Raw genomic sequence first — 27,559 nt, 5'->3', positions numbered from 1 at the left:
CATCCAAGGAAAAGGACGCCCAAGAAAAATAGTTTGTGTTCTGTCCACCCAGCTTCTGATTCTATATTTTGCACTGTGATTTGTAACTGAAACGTGAGAGATGTAAGTCTATTGCTGTGAAAGACCAGGTATATCAACAGGACCATAAATGAGAATGTGTAAACACCAGTTGAAATAGTTCTCGTTCCATTGTCTGTCTTATTAAAAGTAAAATACCCTTGTGTCAACAGGTTCGAAACTATGATAGCAATCATGACGCACAAGATTACATAAAAAAGCAATATGAGAACTGACCATAGGTTTAAAAAATGCTTGCTTAATAAATCACAAATTCTGGTGCAAGGCTTTCTCTGGCTTTGCGTCTCTTTGGAATGTTCAGGCTGAGAAGGACGAATAAGGGTAGCATCTTCTTTCCAGAGTTTTCTAAAGCAATTTAGAATTCTGGTGAGCGCCAGGCCGCCTAACAACTCCATCATAATCACCCACAGTTTCAGTAGCTTAACACATACTCCTTTTCCTTTTGCCATTGTAACTGGATCTCCTTTCCTTCCCAATGAACAAAATGAACTGGAAACTTGACCTCATCTACGAAAAAACGAAGAAGAACTGAAGTCTTGGACACCCTTGGCGTGCACAGATGAGTTTGCCCAGCCTGTTGTCAAGAGGAATTATATTTTCTATGCTCACAGGCCACACCCAGTCCCTACTACATAATTTTATTGATAAACACTCTTCTCTTCGTTCGTTCACTTGTGATTGGCCCGCCTGTTACCTTAAAACGAACAAAGAGGCGAGAGTTCACCAATAAAATGATAAAGTAAGGAATGGGTGTGGCCAGTGAGCAAGAAAATGTAATTCCTTTAGGCAAGAGCTGGGTAAACAATTGGTTCACCACCTCATTGATCGTTGACAAAATTTGATTGATTAATTCTATTATTTTTATGAGAATAGATGAGACATGGGCTTTTCCATTCCTTTAAATAAATGAATATCTTTCTTGTTTTGTCTTAAAAAGTCAGAATTTTTGAAATGCTTGCAAGTTTTTTTTTTTTTCTTTTTTCCTCTCCGTTCAAGAAGGAGCCAAACTACATACAGCCCCAAAGTTTGAGTGATGAGGATTAACGAAGGTTGGCTACTCTAAAAATGAAAATGTGTGAATATCTCTCTCTCTCTCTCTCTCTCTCTCTCTCTCTCTCTCTCTCTCTCTCTCTCTCTCTCTCTCTCTATTATAAAAAAACAATAGAAAATCGGGAAATTGCATGCTACAATTGTCGTAATTAGTCAACCACATTCAGTGAATAAAAGAAACATTGTTTATTTGTATATCCCATTTTTCCAAACTATATTCTTCAATTGAAAATCTGCCTCAGCAGCGTTAATCCTATAGAAAGTCCTCTCTAGACTTTTGGGGATTTTCTTTTCTTGGTTAATGTATTCTTCCAATAGCGAGCGGTAAAGGTAAAGGTGTCTGGTTTCAGTTCCAGTTACATCAGAATTGAAGCTCACCAGAACGCCAGCTGGGCAAGCCCAACCCCCCACTGTGGTGCCCAACCACAGCAGTGGCCTCCTCAGTAAACAGCTTAAACTGCACATAAATGTGCATAGGCTATTCCAGGGAACATTCGAAGCTCAGACCAGGTCATCAGTTTTTTTTTTTTTTTTTACATGATCGTCTTAAGCAAAAATGCTTTGCTTATCGTAGGTGGAAAGGAGAAGACTAATTGATGGAGTTTGGTTAGTTTCAGATTTCCCGGCTTCCCAGCCCTATGACATCAGTCATAATCCCAAATTTAATGGAGTTGAGTTTGCTAAATATATTTGGTTCACCAGGAAAGAAGGTTTCTTTCTGATTGGCTGTTGGGCTCAGGTGCAATACACCGATTGGCTGAAGCTCTTGCCAGACACAGGTAACCTATCATTGAGTAGACGACCCAGCTATGAGGGAGCTTCACCTTGGTGCCCTTGTAGTTGCTGTTGACTCCTTGAATGTGTCAAGCTGCTTGCTGATTGGTTAAAGCGCCAGCTGGTACTGCTAGAGTGAGTTATCCTCTCGCTGACATATTTTCGTTGATTACTGGAGCCGTCTTTTTCGTTCTTCCTAAGTGGGAAGCAAAAACTTTTCTTGCGTTGTATTGATGCTATGCTTTAATTTTTTTTTTTCCGAAGACCCTCAATGAAACGAAAGTCTCGGTTATCCAGTGCCTGGCCAATTATTTTGATATTCTCGACGACTTCCTTCCTCTTGGTGTCTCTATCGTGGATGTTTTGGTTGTGTTACTTGATTGCCACTGTTTGAATGTGACACGAGAACTCTGAAAGACACATATGCGACAAGGCGTCTTCGGACGAGTCATTGGTATTTTTAAATAACGCCATGTTTGGGCACCTTCCTCCAGTGAGGTCGGGTTATTTATCATAATCACGTTTTCCATTGCAAGGAAATAAATGATCAATGTAACAGTCTTGTTGGGGTAAGTAGGATATGTATTATTCTCTTTGAAGTCTCTAATGGCACTTGCATTCTCCAATAATCGGCGTCAATGACCTTAGATGTCAGGATACCAGAAAACTTTAAATCAATCAATCAATCTGACGGTCATAAACAAAAACAATAGGAATGGTGATTTTAAAATAGCTTTCCTAAACAAATTCATATCATGACAGTAGTGTGATCCTAAACTTGACATTAACTTCTCTTGTTCCTCTGTGTCTCACCTGGACTGTAGTGCAGTCATCGATACAGCCCATGATAACTTGCGTGTATTAATTACGGTATATACAAAGATAAAATATTTTTTGAGAGTATTTTGTACGCCCTTGAATACCGTCATGAAAAATGTCAATAAGGCTTTTAATGATAATGAAACATAGTTGTAAAGATATGAATAGAAATGTAAACTCATTAGTCATTTCTTAACAGGCTCTCAATTCCTTCATTTTCAGATCTACTGTTGATGACATGTCCAACATCATCTTGCTTAGATGGCGCTGAATGATCAGTCCATCACACTCAAGTTTTCAACTATCGTGTTTGCTCCCTCGCCCAATTAGAAACCTGAAGAATCACAAATATCTCTTTTGCCATGAGGTAAGAACTCGAATTCTGTCATTTTGTAGAATTTGTCGATTGCAACAATGACATGGTAGCCTGAAGGGTGATTAGACAAAATTAGTAATAATTTGTTTTTCTTTCAATCAACATCATCATCTCTTCCTACACCCAGGCTGTATGGGTCCTGTCTACACCTGTTGACACAAAGGACCTTGGTTAGATTTCCCCAGGCATCACACTTACGCCAGTGTCATGGAGATATATATTATGCTTATCCTAGAGACTAGAGAGAAAGATTGATGAAAACCTGAGAAATGAACAAGCAAGATTTAGTAAAATTAGAAGTTGTACTGAACAAATTCTCATTTTAAGACGTTTAGCAATGTGTAGAATATAGGAATCCACTTTTGATGGCTTTTGTGGACTTTGAAAAAGCCTGTAGAAGAATCAGGGAATGAAAATGGCGACATTCACCGTTGTAAGATTGAACTATAAGGATTACATGATACCGTTTAACTTTCAAGTTATATATAAAAAAATAACCTGTTTTTTTTTTTATAATGAGGTGAAGCGGAAAAATAAACGGATTTTGTCGTAGAAAAAATCTATTTTTGGGTGAGATAGCCAAGTCGTCCTGATGGATTCGTTGGAATCTATCGACTCATGCCCTCTCTATTCCTGCTGCCAAGAGGAGGGAAATAGCCTGGTCAGTTTGGTCTTTCATCTACTTGGGAAAGACCACCAGATATTGTCTGAAAAGGGTTCCGGTCTTATTTCAGTACGTTTCTATAACTAACTCTCTCCTCAGAGTCAAACTCAAAGATACAAGCAGGGTTTAGAGGAAAGGAGCTTCCACAGCTCCCCGCGATCATCAGAAGACAACCCCGGGGTTGTTTCGACGGCAACTTCGTCAGTGGTCACATGCCAGGAGTATTTCAAGATGGTTCCATTGCACTTTCCTCCTCCTACAGTATTTCTACCTACGGACGCCTCACTGGACGGTTGGGGGGTCATGCTCCTCTCAAGAAAGTGCAAGGTCGTTGGTCCCGGAGTTTCAAGCAATTTCACTTCAATGTTCTCATCCCTGCAAAGTCTACATTTACAAAACAACATTCATTTCCATCTTGTATTAGACAGCAGAGTAATGGTTCATTGCATCGACAGGCAAGGGTCAAGATCTCCCTAATTTTCTTATTGTAAAACAAACATCATAATCATCATCATTTCCTCCTACACCTATTGATGCAAAGGGCCTTAGTTAGATTTCGCCAGTCATCTCTATCTTGACTTTTTAAATCAATACTTTTCCAATTGTCCTCTCCTACTTCATGCTGCATAGTCCTCAGCCATGTAGGTCTGGGTCTTCCAACTCTTGTAGTGCCTTGTGGAGCCCAGTTGAAAGTCTAGCAGATATTTGCTCAGACAGCATCTATAACGTTTAAAAAGCTTCCAGACAATTAAAATTACTGCAAGATCTTTGCTCAGACAGCGTCTATAACTTTTAAAACGATCCCAAAACTGAAATTACAGTTGTATCTTTGCTCAGACTGCCTCTGAAACAAACCTACAACCCTAATATTATAAATACGAGTGCATGGACTGTCTTCTCGTTTCAATGAATGTCATCCTCTGTCTTCTGAAAAGGAAATTTCCCTTGGTAGAAATCTTCTTTAAATTTCGATAAGGATCCTAATGTTAAAGACTAAGTGGTATACATGTAAAGAATCACCAACCCTACAAGGGATTGTTTTCCAGTAAATTCTTGAGGTTGATGCCAGCCGTGAGACTTTAAAAGTGATCCAGTGGCAACTATTGGGAATACATACAGAGATCCAGTGTATATTTTACACACATACACACACACACATATATATATATATATATATATATATATATATATATATATATATATATATATATATATATATATATATATATATATATATATATATAATGTTTGTGTGTGTTCAATGAATCTCTGATATGATATACAGTATACTATATTTATACAGCAACACCAATATTTTATAGGATTTATTTATTTAGTAGAAGTATTTTCATGCCATACATGCATAAAATGGTGGCTTCCATTTACATATATGGAGAAATTAATAAACTGAAACTGCTCTCGGTCTTCCTCACAATATGGAGTTAACTTGACTAATATTTTTATGATTTATTAGTGAATGTTTCGCAAACTCTCCATACGTTTTTTTTTTTTTTTTTTTTTTTTTTTTTTTTTTTTTTTTTTTTCATAAACGTTGGAGAGAGGATTTATTTTGATTTTAGGGTAGAATATCTATAGAATTGCCTAGAACTGACGTCCGTTTAAAGGTTGCTCATGAATGGCAGAGGCAAGGGACAGTGAGATTGCCCTAGCAAGTAGGACAATGCCCTAGACTCTGACCATATATTATATGATCAGCGCACAAGCCTCCTCTCCACCCAAGATAGGACCAGGCAGTGACTGCTGATGACTCAGCAGATAGACATATATAGGCTCCCCAAAGCCCCCAACCTTATCTCTCAAGGATGGTAAGGTTGCAGACACTAATGGCAATAACGAGTGTGAGCGGGACTCTAACCCCGACTGGCAAACACCAGGCAGAGACGTTACCAATCAGGCCAAAACAACAATACATTAAAAAAAAGATAGGCAATTTTCATTGGTTGGAATTTCTGTTATGTATTACAGATGTAAGTAATCAAATGAAATTTTAGACTTCCCTTTACTTTATTGCAGGGTTGGTCATCTGTGACTTATGACTATCTAGAATTAGATGGTTAGTTAGGCAGTGACTACTTTTAGGACTGGTCTCTAGTGTATGGCGACAAACTCTGCGACTGGTCATGATCTAAGCAAACCTAGACGTTGACTAGTTGCGACCGGTTGCCTTCCAGTCTACAATCAGTTGAGGGCTAATGTCTTCTGGTCAGAGGAAAGGGATTTGGGAAAGCAGAAAATAAGGGAGAATTTCATAACTTTGGAATTTCTGGAATGAGACAGTTACTAAACTGAATGTGCAGAGATTACGGATATTTACAAAATAAATTAAAGGTGTGATGGCCTATTGCCAGCTTATACCGGTTGCCACGGCTAGACTGCCGTCTGAGAGGAGCAAGAAGTCTCTCCAGTAGTGGTTAAGCTAGTTACTTCCTTACTAGTTTAACTACAAATTGACAATATTATTATTGTTATTATTATTATTATTATTATTATTATTATTATTATTATTATTGTTATTATTATAATTATTATTGTTATTGTTATTGATATTATTGTTGTTATTATTATATATTATTTATTATTAATATTATTATTATTATTATCATTATTATTATTATTAGCTAGGCTACAACCCTAGTTGGAAAAGCAGAATTCCACAAGCCCAAGGGCTCCAACAGGGAAAAATAGGCAGCGAGGAAATGAAATAAGGAAATAAATAAACTTCATTCAAGAAGTAATAAATAAAGAATATAAAGTATGATCAGTAACAACATTAAAATAGATCTGTCACATATAAACAATGAAGGTAATAGTAGCAGCTAAGCAATACCTTAACTTATAAGGACAAACAAGTGCAATATTGAAGTATGTGACGGAATAAAATATATATATATATATATAAACACACACACACACACACACACGCACACATATATATATATATATATATATATATATATATATATATATATATATATATATATATATATATATATATATATATATATATATATATATATATATATATATATATACACACACACACACAGTATATTCAAATAGTTTTAGATATCAAACTATATAGCTCCTTACCCGAGTCTTGACGTAGTCCGACGTGCAGCAAAATACAACAACTATGTGGAAATTATATGGAAAGAAGGTGAATACATGATAAAAGTTAGACCGAACACCCATCAACGTTATTTTGACGAAGGCCAGTAACAAGAATGTTGCCACTAGCGCAAAGATTGACAGGACGGGAATGGAAAAGTACTTGTTCGTTAATTCCTGACAGACTTTCAATTCTATCATTTTGAGGTAAATCTTATTGGCGATTTTCAGCCTCTTCCTAACTACGTTTTCATTTTCCATGCATCTTGCCGTGATTTTTTTTTCTTCTTCCATACAGTATTTGAAGCATTTTGGCGGGTCATTCTTATTAATTGTACTATTATTTAAAAATTCTGTTTCAATCAATTTGTTTAGGTCGTTGATAACTGCAGATAAGTTGTGCCCAATGATGTAGTAACCAAAACAGTAAGTAGATATTAGCACGAGCAAAAGCGTATCAGTAATGACAACAGTGTAAAATTTACATCTGGTACAACTGGAAGATGTACCCTGAACAACCACATGTCTAACCCCCGAGCCGAGAAAGAGAACGACACCCAGGTAAAACAATTTAAATTCTGTCCAACCTGCATCAAACACGAAGTTTTTCACTATCAGCTGAAGCTGCAAGGTAAGATTTGCAAATTGCTTACTGTTGAAAACAAGATGGAATAATAGTGCGAAGAATATTAGCTCATAGATTATGATTACAATGGACTGCAGTCCATCTTCTGCCTTATCAAAATTCAATTTCCCAAGCACAGAACTGTAATAGGTTTGTACAAGGGTGACGATGCTAAGGGCTAAATAGAAAAGAAGTACATGGAACGACCATATGGTGAAACGATGCCTTTTAAGTAAATTCCAAAGTTTCATACAAGGATTTTTCTCCTTCCCATCCTTCTTGACAGAGTCTAACTCGGACTTGAAGACCTGAATTTCTGTCTCTTCTTCTCTCAGTTCCCCAGAGGAATTTCGAACCTGACTAAGGGCCATCCCACCCAACACCTCCGTCACTGTCACCCATATCCTCAGCAGCTTGATGCACGCTCCTTTCCCGTCAGACATTTTTTAATTGATTCGGTCTTTTCTTCTCAGTAAATAAGATGAAAGGAAGGACCTCACTTTATAAACGAAATAGCAATGACGAACTGGATTAAAAGCAATTTCAGCTAGCGAAGGTTTTGAGAGACCTTCAACACCTTGAATCAATATAGGCTATTTATCGTAATAAAGAAACTAGGTGTGGCATGTTTTTATCCAGTCACTCCTTTTGACAACAGTATAAGCAAACATCCTAATTAATATCTCTCTCTCCCCCCCCCCTCTCTCTCTCTCTCTCTCTTTCTCTCTCTCTCTCTCTCTCTCTCTCTCTCTCTCTCTCTCTCTCTCTCTCTCTCTCTCTCTCTCTCTCTCTCTTACTCTGAGTATGTGCGAGCAATCTTGCATCTTGCTTGGTGTGAGGCCTTCCCAAATATTGACTCACATGATTGGAATGTGCAGCTTATCTATGTACTACCTGCCAGAACAGAGGAGCAGTGATGTAATGTTTATTTGCGAGCAAAGCGAGCCACTTTGGAGCAAACAACCATCCGAGGGACGTGATGAATTATAGGTAATTATGAAACTTCAATTCACGCCACTAACATAAACCATACATTTTTCCAACTGCTTATGTTATGTTTATTATGCATTTCTGACCTTTATAATTAATTTTGGTGTTTCCCCACTTAGACCCCTAATTTTTGACTGAGATGGGAGAAGGTGGCCAATCACGAAGAAAGAATCCTTGCACCAATCAGGAGGCCAATGTAATTGCACATGCTAGGTGTGCATGGAAAGAACTGTGATTATGCTCTCCCAAATAATGGGAGAAAAAACAGCTTTAAAGAAAACACTTGAGAAAACTTGTGACATTTACATTAAACTGGAAAAATAATGAGACTCAAAAACTACAGCACTGTACCTGAACTGTGACGAAATGGGGAGTATAGCACAGAACAAGTAGCTTGTGCAAGTTATATGGAAAATAGATGAATACATGATCAGTGGTGGCTGGTATGCCCATCAGTGTCGCTTTGAAAAATCCCAGTAATGTATTCATTGTAATTAAAGTGGTGATTGCCAGGATGGGGACGGAAAAATAATTATTGGTTCGTTCCTGGCACACTTTCAGGTTCATAATTTTCACATAAATCTCCATAGCCATGACCAATCTCTTCTCACTCGGATGTTTTGATCTCATGTTTGTTAATAGAATTTGTGCTTGCTGTTTTGAATGGCACTTTAAACATCCGTATGAGCTTAGGTCAGCTTTTGCATCGGGTGAAATCTCCATTTCTATCATTTTGCTGATGTTGTCAATAGTGGCAGACATGTTGCACCCGATGGCATAGTACCCCGAACTGTAAGCTGTCAGAAGCAATGCAAATATCATATCGAGGATGAAAAAAGAATAAAAATGACACCGGAAATCGATGTCAGTTGAAGCACAAGTAACCCATGACTGTATAATTTTTAACTCTACAATGCCACAAACGAGGACTTCCAAGAAAAACAGCCTATGTTCCATCCATCCTGCTTCTGTTACCAAATTTTGGACAGCGACTTGTAGCTGAAGAGTGAGATCATTAAGCTTCTCGCTGCTGAAAATTAGGTAAACCAATAATAACAAGAATATGTGAAGGTGGATCATTGGAACTACTGACTCTATCATGTCCTCTGTCCTCGGCAAAGTTCAAAAGTAAAATGATTGCGTATAAGAAAAGTATGATAAAGGACCACACGACGAAGATATTCTTTTTAAAGAGAGACCCATGTTTGATGGAGGGCTTGCATACATTTTTGTAGCCTTTTGGTTCCTCCAGGAAGTGGTGCCTCCTGAAGTGCAGAATCTTCTTTTAGTTTTCTAATGTATTTCCGAATTCTGTAGATAGCCAGACCGCCTATTAGGTTCATCATCATCCCCCACACCTTCAGTATCTTGGCACAAGCTCCTTTTCCTCCATAAATCTTGAGTAGTGCCTTCTTTCAATAAGAACAGAGAGCCACTGGCAGAAATAAGTCTCTTTATAGAATGATCAAGAAGTTAATGTAAAGAGGGAATTGGGTGTGGCATTTTGTCTTGAGAATGTATTGATTAACAATGCTTCATCGTCGTTTTTCCTGTCAGTGACAAAGTTTTAAATTTCTCTCTCTCTCTCTCTCTCTCTCTCTCTCTCTCTCTCTCTCTCTCCTCTCTCTCTCTCTCTCTCTCTCTCTCTCTCTAATACAAATTCGAACTAACTCAAAGTGGGCCAATTGGTTTTTAAATTTTTTGTCCTATTGAATATTTGAAATTTGTGTTGATGATTATTCTATGATTAAGAAAAAGATTGCATAAAATACCATTGTCCTTCTCTGGTTACAACGTGAATTACTCATAAAATTTATTACATAAATGTACTACATAGATAACCACACACCTCCAACACAACAACACAAAAGCGAAAACTGATATTTCAATGGTCATTGTGAACTAAACTGCAAGTTTTTACACCTGTAAAAGATTTTATAGTAAGGCAAATGCACGAGAATTTTGACTGTTTTTGTCAGTGTTTTTTTTTCTAATTTGAAAATGTCGAGGTTAGCCATTAAGATTTTTCCCCTGTAAATTACCAAGACAGATCAAATTCATATGATCAGTACTATTAAAAACAAAACTTAACGCTCAACCCTACGTAGATAATATTTTCCTAAGCCCTATAATGTAGATTAGACTTTTTATTAAAGCGATTCTTATATTTTTGTTGCCAGTATGTAGAGTCCTTGTCTATTACCCACCATTATACTCAACTGTGAAGCGGTATTGAAATATAGTAATACTAACTTAATAGTAATAACAACAGCAACACCAGCAGCAACAATAACCATAATAACAATGATACTAATAATGATAAAGTTTCCTCCTAGGTTCTCACCTGGGTTGCAACGTAATCAGGCGCGTAACACAGTACAACGAGCACGTGGAGGTTATTCGAAAAGTAAAAGAATATATGATCGGGGTTTCCTTGGAGACCCATTGAGATAGTCTTGAAGAAACCCAGTAAGAAGTACGATGTCATCAGCCCAAATATTGCGAGGATGGGAGTAAAGAAATACTCGATGGTCGTTTCCTGGCAGAGTTTGAGCTCTAGCATTTTCAGATAGACTTCTGTAACCCTTTTCGAATTTTCATCTTTCCAGCTCGTTGTCGTGGCTGACGGTTGGTCTCCTGTCCAACATTTAGAACGTCTCGGAGATTTATTTTGATCAGGTTTCACTCTGCAATTGAGTAAGACCTCCGCTTCTATCATTCTGCTAAGGCCCTTGATTGCAGTAGAAATGTTGTATTCGATGGCGTGAAAGCCGAAGCAGTATGCAAACAATTGCAGCAAGAAAATCATGTCGATGGCCAGGGAGCAATGATGATAGTGATACCAGTATGTCCCATCTAGAAATCTCTGCACAATTTTATACTCTACGATTCCATAGGTAAGGATGCCGAATAAAAACAGTTTATGTTTTGTCCATCCATCTTCTGTCACCAAGTTTTGCACGGTGAGATCCAGGTGGAAAGTGAGACGCGTGAGTGTCTTACTATTGGCGACAAGGTAAAGCAATAGCACCACGAATATGAATATGTGAATTACAGTTGAGACGGACCGTATTCCATTCGCTGCCTTGCTAAATTTCAATTCACCATAGAGATAGAATAATGAGATTTCTACGAGGGCCATAACACCGAGGAACAAGTTGAAAAGAAGAACAGGGAATGCCCACATTGCAAAACAGTTCTTCTTGGCGAAATTCCAAATTTTGGAATAAGAATTTCCTTCACTTTCAGTCTCTTTTACACGATCTAGCCGAGATCTGAAGACCTGCAGTGCTGATTCCTCTTTCTGCTGTATCCCAGAGAAAATCCGAATTTGGGAAAGGGCCATCCCACCTAATACCTTCATCATCAGCACCCATATTTTCAGTAGCTTGACACACGCCCCTTTTCCTCCAGACATTTCAAACTATGAATTTCTTCGCTTAATATTCACAGAGAAAAAGTGGACTTCTACTCATCGATGAAACAATAAACTGAACAGAGTCAAATGAGTCTCAAAACTCTGAAATTAATCAGAGTTATGACAAAGGGTGTGGCATGTTAGCTCAAGTCCGTTGTTGCACCTATGATTATAGCAAAGTTGACACATTTCATTTCAGACTCAATTTGCGGTTGTGTTTTTATTAAGATTACTTATCTGTAAACAGATCAATATTTTTACAGGTTAATATGCACCATGGTCATATAGAATGTATGCAACTTTTGTGACGATGATTAGCAGTACTCGACAACGCAAACACGTTACGAAAATCAATATATTTTTTCAAAATGCATTAGTCTAATCCAAACATTATTTTGAACTGATCTGCTATTGTCTAAACCTTTCCCTGTTATAACATTATTTTGGCCACGGTATTGACATTAGTAAATGTCAACATTAGCTCGTCAGGATGAAGAGTGCACAGTTATTATTATTATTATTATTATTATTATTATTATTATTATTATTATTATTATTTCTATTCATTGTCTATGATATAACTAATATGCGCATAGGGCTTGTCAGGAAAATCAGTCCATTTGCTTATCACACAAAAGTGGCAACAGTGTCGAGAACAATGTATCAGGAAAACACTTGCAAGAAAGCAGTGTAGAAGGTAATTAAATCATCTTTTATATGGTAGGCATCATTCAACTGAGATATATAGGCTACAGACTCCTCATAAAAACTGTAGAAATATACAAAGAGAATTATTTGCCAAGAGGGAAATTGTAGGAGTCATTGTCACAAATGAATTACAAACCTCTTAAGGAATATACTGATTAGGAAAAGAAAGCGTAGAAATATTAGGACTAATTTAAAATCAATCAGAATGCAGTGGAGCAATCAGATCTCATTTTGATTATACTGACAAAAGATAAAATACATAAAAAGAAAAGAACAAAACCAGCAAAAGCTGCCAACCTAATTCATCAATCAAACATGATTGGATATCAAAAGACGTACACTGCCTCAAGCTGTACTCTCTATGAAAGCCCCAAATAAAGAGGTTATTTAATTAAAACATTTAAGGCATTAACAGTTTTGAATAACATAGACTATGAGTATCTTTATACTTATATAATTAAAATAGAATCAGCCCAATGGATGAAAACTGTGAGTAAAATAATCTAACACTAACCACTGTAGAGACATTATTGCAAATGAGACAGCCCCATTCGAAACAGACTACTATCTAAAGTTGATATTACCAATAACAGTGAGCTTTAGAGTAGATAAAAGAATGTAATAATCTTACTTATATAATTTGCATTTCGTGGTGTCTCCTTGAAGAAAAAGAAAGTTTTTTTTAAGTGCTTTTTTCCTGCAGTTCTAAAAGGCATTTATTGTAAGGTGAACATCTATTTGACTGCATTGACAAAGACACTACATTCCCACGACTTACATGTTTTACTTATTTACTTGTGGTTTTACTTATGATTTTTTAGTCGTTTCTTCCATTGATTTTTTTCCTGAGAACATCATTTTATTGGAAGTCAGGATCTGATGCAGCCTCAAGAGTTTGAATTCCAAAATTTATTTGAGCTCGGTTACCCTTTAGATTTACTCTATGTCACTGATATAAAGTTTACAGTTGGTTTTCATTTTCATATCTAATCCAGATATATCCTCCAAAATGTGAGCCAGATACATTACAGTATCAAAAGGTTATATTCAAAGGACTCTAAATCTTAATGATTCTTACCCAGGTTCGAATGTAATCAGGTGTACAGCAAAGAACAGCAAGTAAATGCGAGCAGTACAACATATAAAGTAATCCAGTTTCATAGATGAACTGCACCCCTTTCAGTACCGATGAGTAGATGCTGAGTAAGATAAACGTCACTAACACTGTGAAAGAAAATAGGATGGGAATGGAAAAGTACTCATTTGTCATTTCCTGACACACTTTTAGTTTTAATATTTTCTGGTAAATTTCCGTAGTCTTATCCAATCTCGAGCAAATGCTCAGTTTTTCTACACCATTGTGTGTTGGCAGCCTACTTTGAACCGAATTCAACTGCTTTGAAGGCCAAGCCTTTGTCTGGTTATACTCCATTTCTACCATTTTGTTGAGGTTTTTGATAATAGCAGAAAAAGTGCATCCAATGACGTAATATCCAAGAGAGAAAGTGGACAAAAGCAGAGTAGAAACTAATTCGAGGATAATCTGAGTGTAAGGAGAATCCATGTAATTATCGTGAGACAACGTATATTTAATCCATGCTTTCATTGTTGCCAACTCTGTGCCTCCAAGGATAAGGACACCAAAGAAAAAGATCTTGTGTTCTGACCATCTTTCTTTTGTCACTAAATTCTGCACAATGATCTGTAACTGAAATGTGAGATGTAAAAGTCTATTGCTGTTGACAATAAGGTAAAATAGTAATATCATAAAGGTGAATGTAGAAACTATCCTTGCAATGGTATTGAGTCCTTTCTTTGTATTCTCAAAAGTAAGATTCCCTTCAGCAAACAATCTTACACGGTTGATGACAATCATGACACAGAAGAGTAAATATGAAATCATTATAAGAAAGGACCATACACTGAAACAATTCTTCTTCAGAAAATTCCAAAATCTGAGGCAAGTATTTGTTTGGAATCCAGTCTCCCTGGACTGGAGAGAAGTCTCCTTTTTCCGTAGTTCTGCAATACAATTGAGAATCGTGGAAAAGGCCAAACCGCCCAGCAACTTCATCATTCCCATCCACAATCTCAGCAGCTTGACACACTTTCCTCTTCCTTCTTGCATTTTGATTTTACAAACTTTTCTTCACTTTGAAGAAGAGGAAAAGAGGGACACTATTCTTCAAGGAAACGAGAAAGAACTGCCCAGATCGACCGAGTGTGTGAAGAGGCTATCGAGTCCCATTATATAAAATCAATTTGTAGTAAAGAGACTGGGTGTGGTCTTTAGCTTCAGAATGAAATTCATTTTGGCAGCGGGTTGAGCAAATATTTAGTTTACCACTACGGTACATAGTTTGTTTGTTTGTACACTGCCCTACCTTACGTGGGACATGGACATGGACATTCCATAAACCAGATCTTCGATTAGAGGCAAAATTATCCTAATAAAGCTCTCTCTCTCTCTCTCTCTCTCTCTCTCTCTCTCTCTCTCTCTCTCTCTCTCTCTCTCTCTCTCTCTCTCTCTCTCTCTCTCTCTCATGTCAGGATGCTTGAAAACTTTAAATCAATCATTCATTCATTCATTCTCTCTCTCTCTCTCTCTCTCTCTCTCTCTCTCTCTCTCTCTCTCTCTCTCTCTCTCTCTCTCTCTCTCTCTCTCTCTCTTCCTTATACTGTGAATTATTTATAGCCTAAAAGTTGCATTATTTTGGCCAAATTACAAATGAAGTTACTCAAGTTTTAATGTTAAATTTTCATGCCTGGTTAGCTAGTCTCACCTTGACGAATGCATACTTCAAGATCAATCTTTTTCTTCCATATACACAAGCATGAACACCCACTGTAATCTTTATAACATTGACAGGCGATATATTCACTATTGTTTTTTAATTATTTTTATCAAAATTGCGTGTTCATAGAGTTAGACTGAAGGGTACCCAAGCTCCAGTAAAATTTCATTATATTGCTAAATATTTACTGAATAAAATGCCCAAATGAGAATAAAAAATGATAGCAAACAGGATGGAATTGAAATAAAAGCTAATAGAAAGAAACATCTACAGACATACTAGTTTGGTTCTTTTTGTAATTTTTTTTCCATTTTTTTCGGGGGAGTCAGAACAAATTCTTTTGGCAACTTTCTTGTATAAGAAATCATAAAATCAATTTTTTCATTTGCCCTGATACTTAATGGCCACCATCTTGGATTTTACAAAAAGGCTGCCTAGAAACAGGTTTTCATTAATATCTCTTCTTCTAAATAACCTAGAAATATTATTTTGTTAGCCACACAAACACTTTCAAGGCCAAGGAATCCAATGGCATTAAAAAAATTAGCTAGATTCAACCAAAAATGCTTTTGACTGAAATATTCTTGTTTAATGAATATATTATAAGAGATCAGTCATGATCATTCCACTTAAGGTTTTGTCCATTAAGAACCAACATGCTCTTCATGACAAAAATGGGTTTAATCTTTAGTTAACCAAGGAGACTTTACATGTCATCATCATCATCAATTTCATACTTGTTAATTGTATCCTCCCTCTGGCACTAGGTGATGTACTGGCAAAGATCAGTGCAGTATGAATTCGTTGTTCTTCAAGAATATCTGGCTGAAGAATTGTCTGTTTTGCATTGCCAGGTAACTATCTCATTAATGGCCTTTGGAACATCTTTCATTGTGGGTTTCAGCAGGATCTTAGAGTTCCAAGGGTAGAAGGTAACTTGTTACTTTCTGTCTTATACTTACAGAAGAGACGCCATCGCACTTCGGAGATGGTCTTGATGTAGATACCTTTTGCAGGAGTAGATTGCATAGACAAGGCTAGCCAGAGTGGCCAACGTAGTTACCGTCACTAGTGTGTCTGTTGAAGACGTGTGCAAAGAACTGATTACATCTCTGTCTCCTTTCATATAGAATTACAGCCAGGCTGCTTTTCTTATATGAGAGGATCTTCTAGTGTAGTCAGTGCATGTGAATGCATAGAAGGCTAGCAAAGCCTTTGTTCTTTCGGCCCCCAATTGCTCTCCATAATAGCTCTATCCCAAAAACCCCAGAAGCCATGGAAATGATTATGTTTTTCTGCATGAGGTCATAGTTTGCTATGACTAACACTAGGATATCTGTGTCTGGGGGAGAAGAAAATTATCTGTGCATCCAATGAGCTTTGCTGTGACATCTTGGTAGATGAACAGTGTGTCTGCTTCTTTATGACTCTTGACCTGGCATAGAAAGTCTTCTTTGGTACTAGTATGCCCTGAAGAAGAGGTGATAACCAGTTTTTGTAATGTATTGTTGTACTCTTAGAGTCTTACAGGCTAAATATCTGATCAGGTCTGCCTTTGACTTGTTACGTGAAAGGAACCTGCTGATTGTGTTGCGTTTTATGTTTGTGTCATCTCTGATCTGATACTGGATTTGTGCTCTTCCTTTCTTTCTTTTTTCCTCTGGTAGCACTTCTTAGAGAATAATCCCTATATGTGGCAAATATAAGTATGATTTCATCATAATCCCGTGTTGGGAACGTCAGCACGTCGTGGAAGCATTCACTGTGACCAATCATTGTCACGCTGGATTCTGGTTTCTTGGCCATATTCTGCAGAAGCACCATTCCATGTAATTGGGGTGTCTTGCAATCTGTAGCACTTGGTGTGGTGTCCATCCCAGCTTCTGGCTGGTGATCTTACTGATTAGTTTCTGCTTTTCCCAAGTTGTAGAGGAAGTGGACCAACTTTGATTTGTCCCAGCATGGCAGTATTTTACCATCTGGAGCAAAAAGGGCTCTTTGTGTCAGAATGAATCTGTGGTTCCCAATGGCTTCTTTCTGGTTGATGTCGCTGTTGGACTTGGTATGAACCATCAGTCTGCCATACAAGTCCTTGGTCTCATATAGATCCACAATCTTAGTATTTATTGCTGGTCCCTTTGCTCTTCATTATCTATGATATCACTAATATGGGCATAGGGCTTGTCAGGAAAATTAGTCCATTTCCTTATCACGCAAAAGTGGCAACAATGCTGTGAGCAATTTATCAGGAAAACACTTAAAAGAAATCAACGTAGAAGGTAATTAAATTATCTTTTATGTGGTAGGAATCCTTCAATTGAGATAAGTACAGACTCCAAAAATATTGTAGAAATAAACAAAGAGAATTATTTGACAAGAGGGACATTGTAGGAGTCATTGTCACAAATGAATTACAAACCTCTTAAGCAATATACTGGTTATGAAAAGAAAGCAGAGAAATACTAGAACTAATTGGAATTCAATCAGAATGCAGTGGAATAGTCAGATCTTATTTTCATTATATTGACATAGGATTGTGACGGTGCCGAGTGAGGGTTGGGAACTCAAAGGCAGGATGCAATCAACTGAGTTGTTTATTAAGGAACACTCTTCAATATATACAAAACCTCAAGGTAACAGGACATAACCTGTTCGAGAGACAGACAATGTTACAGAGCAAAACGGAGACATGATCATTCAGGTTCTTTTTATTGCGAACGAAGACCGCAGATACAAGCATAATAATTACAAAATAATTATGTACAATTGTGTGACACACGGTTGGTACATGGCTCCCCCCCCTAAAAATGACATACTGTACATGTTAAATAGGGCGCCCTGATCTAGAGAGGTGAACTGTAGGCGGGTCATCTGGCAGAAGATAAGCAGGTTTTAGACGATCAATGGAGACCCAGTCTTCTTTGCCCCGAATGTTTAGTAGGAATGCTTTCGGACTGCGTCGGATGACAAGGAAAGGGCCCGTGTATGGGGGCGTTAGTGGTGGCTTGCTAGTGTCGTTGCGCAGGAAGACGTGCATTGCAGAGTGCAAGTCCGTTGGTATGTGGTGCTTCTCTGGGGGTTTGTAAGTCTGGCGGCACGGAGTAAATTTTCCCACGACGTGATTTATGCGCTGGAGATCGTCGGAGGAGGTTGTAGAAGGAAAAAATTTGGCAGGGACGACCAACGGGTCGCCATACACCATTTCAGCTGCTGAGACGTCGAGGACATCTTTAGGAGTGGTCCTTAGTCTCAGGAGGACCCAGGGAAGCTCAGTAAACCAGTTGCAATCCTTGCAGTGGGACATCAAAGCTGCTTTGAGGGTGCAATGAAAACGTTCAATCATTCCATTGGCAGTGGGGTTGTAGGCCGTTGTCTGATGTAGGGTGATGCCCAGGAGATTCGCTAATGACGTCCACAATTGAGAGGTGAAAGTGGTTCCCCTGTCAGAAGTAATATGCTCGGGGATACCGAATCTTGAAATCCATCCAGAGAGTAAGGCAGATGTACATGAGGCGGACGTTGCAGTTTCCATGGGAATGGCTTCAGGCCACCGAGTGGAGCGGTCGATGACGGTAAACAGGTAACGATGTCCTTGTGATGTGGGTAGGAGGCCTACAACGTCGACGTGAATGTGTGCGAAACGACGCTGAGGTTGAGGAAAGGTGCCCACTCTTGAATCCGTGCGTCGATGTACTTTGGAAGTTTGGCAAGAAGTACAGGCGCAGACCCAGGCAAGAAGTACAGGCGCGGACCCAATCCTTAGCATCCTTAGAAATGCCGTGCCAAATGAATTTTGCCTTCAGCAGCTGTGGAGTAGAACGGCACGAGGGATGTGAAAGGCCGTGAATGAAATCAAACACCCGTCGGCGCATGGAAGCAGGAATCCAAGGTCGTGGTCTACCAGTACTGACGTCACAGAGGAGGGTGGTGTTGGAGTCTTCGAGGGGAAAATCTTCCCAACGGAGGGACGTGCAGGATGTCCTACAAGCTTGATACTCTGGATCCTGTCGTTGGGCTTCAGCCAGGGCGTTGTAATCCAATCCCAGTTCCACGGCAGCCAACGTGTTTCTTGACAGGGCATCGGCAACGGGATTCATTTTCCCAGGGACGTATTGGAGGGTGCAATTGTATTCAGCCACGGCGGAGAGATGTCGGCGTTGACGGGCGGACCAGGCGTCAGACTGTCGAGTGAAGGCGTGCACCAGAGGCATGTGGTCTGTGCGAATGACGAAGGGCGTACCTTCTAAGAAATGGCGAAAGTGACGGACAGCCAAGTGCACCGCCAGCAATTCTCGATCGAAGGTAGAATAACCCGATTCTGCCTTGGACAGTTTTCTGCTGAAGAAGGCCAATGGGCGGGGCGAGCCTTTGACCACCTGCTCGAGTACTGCACCGATAGCGACGTCGCTGGCATCGGTGGAGAGGAGAGGGGTGTGTGGGATAGGAAAAGTGAGAGCCGCAGCAGTTGATAGGGCCTTCTTTGCATTGCAGAAGGCTGCTTCTTGAAGGGGACCCCACTTCAGGTCCGTTGGCTTGCCCTTGAGGGAGGCGTAGAGAGGAGCAAGTGTGGCGGCAATGGCTGGCAGAAAACGGTGATAATAGTTGATCAAGCCCAAGAATTCCTGCAGAGCTTTGACGGTCGAGGGCGCGGGGAAGTTCTAAACGGCTGCTACCTTCTCAGGGAGGGGATGGACTCCTTCAGGAGTGATACGGTGCCCTAAGAACGACACTTTGTTGGCGCCAAAGGTACACTTGTCGTACCGGACTGCAAGGCCGTTTTGTTGCAGGCGGTCGAGCACGATGCGCAGGTGACGGAGGTGTTCCTCTTTTGAGGAGGAGAACACAAGTATGTCGTCCACATAACATACACAGAAAGGGAGGTCCCCTAAGATGCCATCCATGAGACGTTGAAACGTTGCCCCAGCATTACGAAGGCCAAAACAGGAGTAATTGAAGGTGTATGTACCAAACGGAGTGGTGATGGCGGTCTTGGGGATGTCTTCTGGGTTCATAGGCACCTGATAATACCTCTTCAGGAGGTCGAGCGTAGAGAAAACCTTCGCTTTGTGCAGGTAGGAGGTCACGTCAGCAATGTTTGGGAGGGGGTAGTGATCCGGTTCTTTTTGCATGTTCAGGCACCTGTAATCCCTGCACGGACGGAGGGAGCCGTCTTTCTTCAAAACGATGTGTAAGGGTGACGACCATGGCAAAGGCCCATTTCCTCCATTTCAGCGAACGTCTGTTTGGCGGTTGCCAATCGTTCCGGTGCCAGACGTCTGAATTTTGCGAAGACTGGGGGTCCCGTCGTCTTGATATGGTGATAAATACCGTGCTTGGCAGGAACCGTGGGCGTTTGGCAAAGTTCTGGACGGAAAACTTCCGGGTACGACGTGAGGAGGTGGGCGTAGGCATCCGTGGGTGCGCTGATGTGGAGAGCGAGGTTAGAGGTGTCGACAAGTACGAGTCTGCGTTGACCAATCGTCGGTGGGCGACATCGACCAGAAGGTGGAAATGAGAGAGGAAATCCGCACCGAGGATTGGCATTGTGACATCAGCAACGAGAAACTTCCAATTGAATTTACCGTTTCCGAACGATAATGTGAGGTTCTCGTAACCGTAGGTGGGTATCGCAGATCCGTTGGCAGCTACCAAGCGGACGTCGGCAGTCATAGACAGACTACGTCGTGCCCTGAAAAGTTTCCTTGGCAAAAGAGAACGACAAGCACCCGTGTCTACCAAAAATCGCACGTCCGTTCCTGCATCCTTTAAAAAGAAAAGATTAGAAGCATGGGAAACCACCGCCACAAGCGATGGCCTACTTAGACGTTTTTTGGCCACTGACAATCCTTGGCACATTTCTTCGCGGTTGCCCCGAATCTGAAGTGGTAGTAGCAAAACTGCGGCGGATGGGAGGTAGTAAGTGGCTGTAGAAGTCGTTCATTGGGGCGCGAGCGATTGATGGGTGGTGGGCGGCTTTGTCGCCGCTTCGGCACGTCACGTGGTAGGCGTGTATGTCCTACGGCATTCATGTCAGCTTCAGTTGACGTTGAATAGGCATCCTCGTCGTCAGGGGTGGAGGCGTTGATGGAGATCTTGAAGTGGGTGTCCATAAGGGAGTCGGCTTTGGTCATCAAGTCCTTTATGGGTAAACTATCGACATCGGGTATGGCAGCATGTATAGGTCCGGGTAAATAGCGTATTCAAAGGGCACGAAGTAGGTTCACCTCACGAGCAGAGCCATCTGCGGCAGGTTGCATGCGAGCAATACTGGTCATTTCCCTGAGGGCGAGAGAAGCCCTTTTGTCCCCCAACTGTTGTTGCGAGAGCTTAAAAAGCTTTGCTAAACGGGAGGCTGGCAACGGCGAGTACTGCTGCAGAAGGTATGTATTGAGGGCGTCATACACATTGGGGTGTCTCCTTGTTCACAAAGCTAGTCGGTTATATCCGGGAAGGTGACCTCGGGTATCGCTGCGAGAACATAATCTGCTTCGGTGGTTGAGCGAGTCACGCCCTTGATTCAAAACCAGACTTCTGCGCACTGAAACCAAGAAAAGGCCTCTCCGCTGGCGAATGATGAAAGTTTCAATGGGGGAGCCGCAGCATTAAATTCCCTAGAATCTGCCAGAGTACCAACGATGGAGGGTTGAAGGCGGGAGGAGCGAGTCGACTTCCGGGGTCATCAATGTGACGGACCGAGAGAAGGTTGTGACTCAAAGACAGGATGAAAGCAACTGAGTGAGTTTATTATAGAACACTCTCCTTTATATACAAAAGTTCAATGCAACAGGAGATTTCATGTTCAAAACCGACACCGTTACAGGTGAGAAAAACAGGCATGTTTATTCAGGTTCCTTTTAGTGCGAGGGAAGAAAGAAGATACAAGCATAATATATACACAAAATGAACTATGTATGATAGTGTGTCACACAGTTGGTACAGTAGCATCATCTTTCCAGAGTTTGCTAAAGCAATTTAGAATTCTGGTGAGGGCCAGGCCCCCTAACAACTCCATCTAATCACCCACAGTTTCAGTAGCTTGAAACATACTCCTTTTCCTTTTGTCATTGTAACTGGATGTCCTTTCCTTCCAAATGAACAAAGTGAACTGGAAACTTGACCTCCTCTACGAAGCAACAAAGACGAACTGATGTCTTAGACACCCTTGGAGTGCACAGATGAGTTTACCCAGCATTTTGTCGAGAGGAATTATATTTTTCATGCTCACAGGCCACACCCAGTTCCTACTACATAATTTTATTGATAAACACTCATCTCTTCGTTGGTTCACTTTTGATTGGCCCGCCTGTTATCCTAAAACGAACAAAGAGGTGAGTGTTCATTAACAAAATTATAAAGTAAGGAATGGGGGTGGCCTGTGAGCATGAAAATATAATTCCTTTAGGCAACAGACTTGGTAAACAATCGGTTCACCACCTCATCGATCGCTGACAAAATTCGATAGATGAATTCTCTTAAATTTATGAAAATAGATGAGACACGTGGTTCTCCATTTCATTAAATAAAGAAATATCTTTCTTGTTTCGTCTTAAAAATTCAGAATTTTCGAAGTGATTTGCAATTTTACGAAAAGGAAAGATGTTTTTATTTTTCCTCTCTGTTTATGAAGGGGCCAAACTACATGCACTCCCAAAGTTTGAATGATGAGGTTAAACGAAGGTTGGCTAACCTAAAAAGGTCTTGTAGCTTTGTGAATATCTCTCTCTCTCTCTCTCTCTCTCTCTCTCTCTCTCTCTCTCTCTCTCTGGATTATAAAAGCAATAGAAAGTCGGGAAATTGTATGCTACAATTGTCGTAATTAGTCAACCATATTCAGCGAATAAAAGAAACATTGTTTATTTGTATATCCCAATTTACCCAACAATATTTTTTTCTTCAAAAATTTGCTAATTATGATAAAGACTGGAATCGAGTTGCCCTTGTCTACACGGTCAGTCACTGGTATACAGAAAGGAAAAGTGTATTTCAAATTGCATTTCTTATGTAGCCTAAAAGAAAGTGCTACACTTCCAGTGATTTTAATCCTCCCATCTCGGTAGTTTATGTCATACTATTTAAAATATGCTATCACGCTCAAGAATACATGGACAAGGAAATCAAGCACGTCTTTGATTTCATAGAGCTAGACAAACTATGAAGTATTTAACAGTAAGGCTGGAAATGGCACATGACAAAGTGAAAGTAAGTTGAAGTTAGTAAAATAAAATTTTGTTGGGATTGCAAGTGATGTGTGTGGTTAGAGGATTGTTGGAGGCAGCATGAGGAAGGGTAGTGAATGGTGGAAGGAAGGAGTGAAGATAAAAGTGGAAGAGAAAAAAGGGACATTTGAAGAATGGCTGCCGAGTAATAGTGTAGAGAAGTATGAAAGCTATAGAGAGAAAAAATGTGGAAGTAAAATATAAGGTACCTGAGGCAAAGATGGTGGCTGACTAGATTTGGGGTCGGGGATTAGGTCGTTCACATGAAGAGAATAAAAGGAAGTTTTGGAAAGAAGTGAAGAGAGTAAGGAAGGCTAGTTCAAGAATTGAAGAGACAGTGAAAGGTGGAAATGGAAGGTTGTTAAAAGGAGAGGAGGCAAGAAAAGTTGGCGGAATATTTTGAAAGTTTATTGAATGTTGACGATAATAGGGCGGCAGATATGATTGCTGTTATATGTGTTGAGGTGCCAGTGATGTGAAATGAGAAAGAGGGGTAGATTACAAGAGAGGAAGTGAGGAGAGCACTAGATGAAACGAGAGTAGGAAAAGCACCTGGTCTGGATGGTGTTAGCACTGAGATGTTACAGGAAGGGGTGTGACTGACCTTGAATGGTTGGTGAGATTGTTTAATATGTGTTTTATGTTGCCAATGGTACTAGTATACTGGATGGGTGTGTGTATTGTACCACTATATAAAGGTAAGTGTTGTAATTCATGAGTGTTGTAATTCAAAGTGGATTAGTTTGTTGAGTGGGGTTGGAAAAGTGTATGGTATATTACTAATTAATAGGATTAACAATAAAAGAGAGAATGCAATCTTAGAAGTACAGGGTGGTTTTAGAGGAGGTAGGGAATGTATGGATCAGATTTTTATAGTTAGGCAGATATGCAAGAAATATTTAGCAAAAGGCAAGGAGGTGTATGTTGCGTTTATGGATCTGGAGCAAGCGTATGATAGAGTTGATAGGGAAACGATGTGGAATGTGATGAGGTTTATATGGAATTTGGTGGAAGGCTGTTGCAAGCAATGAAGAGTTTCTACATAGGTAGTAAAACGTGTGTTAGGATAGGAAATGAAGTGAGCGAGTGGTTTCCAGTGAGAGTGGGGCTGAGACAGGGATGTGTGATATCACCAAGAGAGAGATGAATACTCGAGTGTTTGGTTGATAATTGAATCTGATAGACGAGAGTGATCAGGAATGGGAGGTAAATCAGTTGTTTGCAGATGATACTGTACTGATTGCAGACTCAAAAAAGAAGCTTGGTTGATTAGTGACAAAGTTTGGAAGGGTATGTGAAAGAAGAAAGTTGAAAGTTAATGTGGGTAAGAGTAAGGTTATGAAATGCATGAGAAGGAAGGGTGGTGCGAGGTTAAATGTCATGTTGAATGGAGAGTTACTTGAGGAAGCAGATCAGTTTAAGTCTGTAGTTGCAGCAATTGGTGGAGTGAAAGCAGATGTACATCATAGAGTGAATGAAGGATGCAAAGTGTTGTGGGTAGTGAAGGGAGTGGTAAAGAATAGAGAGTTAGGCATGGATGTAAAGAGAGTTCTGTATGAGAAAGTGATTGTACCAGCTGTGATGTATAGATTTGAGTTTTGAGACAGAAATTGAATGTGTTTGAGATGAAGTGCCTGAGGAGTATGGCTGGTGTATCTCGATTAGATGGGGTTAGGAACGAAGTAGTGAGGGTGAGAACAGGTGTAATAAATGATTTAGCAGCTAGAGTGAATATGAATGTGTTTAGGTGGTTTGGCCGTGTTGAGAGAATGGAAAGTGGCTGTCTGCTAAAGAAGGTGATGAATGCAAGAGTTGATGGGAGAAGTACAAGACGAAGGCCAAGGTATGGGTGGATGTGTGGCGGGATGTCACAAGAACAACCCCTACATCTATGATCACACTAAAGAGACTATTGTCTCCGCAACACAAACTTTCCCCTTACGTTTTCATAAACTGGACTCTTAGGCAAAAAGGACATAAAAACAAAACATAACCTAAATACTATATTTCTAACAAACTAAAATAAATCAAACCAAATTAATCACTCTTAAACAATTTCTTACAAACCAAACCTAATCATAAACTTGGAGACTCAACATACAATAAACTAACACCATTCAAATAAAAAAAAAACTAACAAAACTTAAAATTAACCGCACACCACCAACACCAAAAATTAATATATGTGTATGTATAATATGGGACACCAACACTGTCGTCCACTCAAAGCCGAACTGTCTTTTACAGCATACTACCACAGTTTTTTGGTCAACAATCCACTGTGTGGCAATTTGCCACGTCCTACTTTAGTCTAAACCGAAATACGATTCGTATTTACCACTTACCTGTGTTTTAACATACTCGGGCACAAAGCAAAGAACGACAAGCATGTGTGAGTTGTACAGAAAGAATGCGATTGTATGATCATAGTTGGAATGCAGTCCCTGCATTGTCACCTTGTAGATATTTAGTAAGGTATAAGGTATTATCACCATGAGAATCAATAGTATGGGAATGTATAAGTACTTGTTGGTCATTTCCTGACATTCCCTCAGCTCTGTCATTTTCTTATAAATCTCTGTGGCCACGCTCATCTTCTTCCTAATGTTCAGACTCTCATCCCCATGTATTGGATGAACGCTTCTAAACAAAGTGTAATTATCCACATGGTAATGTTTTTTCTTCATGCGAATCATTCTTACAATTTCGTTTTGGGTGTCGATAACTGCAAAGAAACAGCTCCCAATGACGTAATACCCAAGACAGGAGATGGACGAGAGAAACAAGAAAAATAAAACGATGATGAAAAGAAAGGAAACATGGTTCATGGAACTCCACCAATACCAATTACTTTCACTACACATCTTTAACATTATCAACATTGAGCTCCCAAAAGTAAAGACGCCCACGAAAAAGAGTTTGTGTTCTGCCCAGCCTGCTTCTGCAACCACATTTTGCATGGTGATGTCTGAGTAGTGAGACAAGTAAGTCTCTGACTGTTGAAGATGAAGTAGACTAACAATGCCATGAATGGGCATACGGGAATTAATGTTGCAATTGTCTCGATTCCATCCGTCGTCTTAATGAGATTCAAATTCCCCCGTTTGAGGAGTGTAGAAACTTCGGTGATAGCCAAGACACAAATGACTACATAAAAAAGAAATATGGAACACGACCATAAGGTGAAGCAATTCTTCTTCAGTAGATTCCAAACTAAAGTGAAAAGGTTTCTCAGCCTTCCAGTGTTATTTGAACAGTTTTGAAGAGTTGGTTTATCTTTCCGGAGTTTTCCAGAGCGATCCAGAATTCTGGAAAGGGACATACCACCTAAGAACTTCATTATCACCACCCACAATGCCAGCAGTTTCACACACGCTCCTCTTCCCTCAGGCATTCTGGCAAATGAACAAGAAGAAATGAAACTTGACTTTGTCTGTGAAACAGCAAAGACTTACTGCTACTTTAGACAAACCCAGTCTACAAATAGGCTACGAAATTTAACAAAATTAGTTTAATTTTTAATAAGGGACTGGGCGTGGCCTTTTAACGTTAGATTACAATTCTTTCTTGAAGCAGATTAATCAATCATTCAGCTCACCATCTCATCAATCGGTGACAAATTTGAAATAAATTTATATCCATATCCTAATTAAAGAAGAAAAAGCTGATATGGCACTTACAATCTGTAAAATGAAACCCCCCCCCCTCTCCCTCTCTCTCTCTCTCTCTCTCTCTCTCTCTCTCTCTCTCTCTCTCTCTCTCTCTCTCTCTCTCTCTCTCTCTCTCTCTCTCTCTCTCATTTTATTTGGCAACTTGTATAGAGGAGGTCGATATCCTTACAATTATAAAGTTTGAATGACGAGGTTAGGTGATCAAAAGATGTCATGTAAAGTGATGAATAGGAATATGACAAACCC

At 39.6% G+C, this 27,559-nt stretch overlaps 1 long non-coding RNA gene across 1 annotated transcript in view; it reads left to right on the top strand.

Moving 5' to 3' along the window:
* Positions 1-27,559, top strand: part of LOC137640681 (uncharacterized) — a 78,118-nt gene that overhangs the window by 48,066 nt on the left and 2,493 nt on the right. The window contains exon 2 of the long non-coding RNA XR_011044446.1: positions 2,944-3,088. This is a non-coding gene — a long non-coding RNA (uncharacterized lncRNA). The remainder of the gene's footprint in view (positions 1-2,943; positions 3,089-27,559) is intronic.

The sequence above is a fragment of the Palaemon carinicauda genome, chromosome 5 (genome assembly GCF_036898095.1).
Source record: "Palaemon carinicauda isolate YSFRI2023 chromosome 5, ASM3689809v2, whole genome shotgun sequence".
Taxonomy (NCBI): domain Eukaryota; kingdom Metazoa; phylum Arthropoda; class Malacostraca; order Decapoda; family Palaemonidae; genus Palaemon; species Palaemon carinicauda.
Note: the sequence above shows the minus strand (reverse complement) of the source record. Positions and strands in the feature narration are given on the sequence as shown.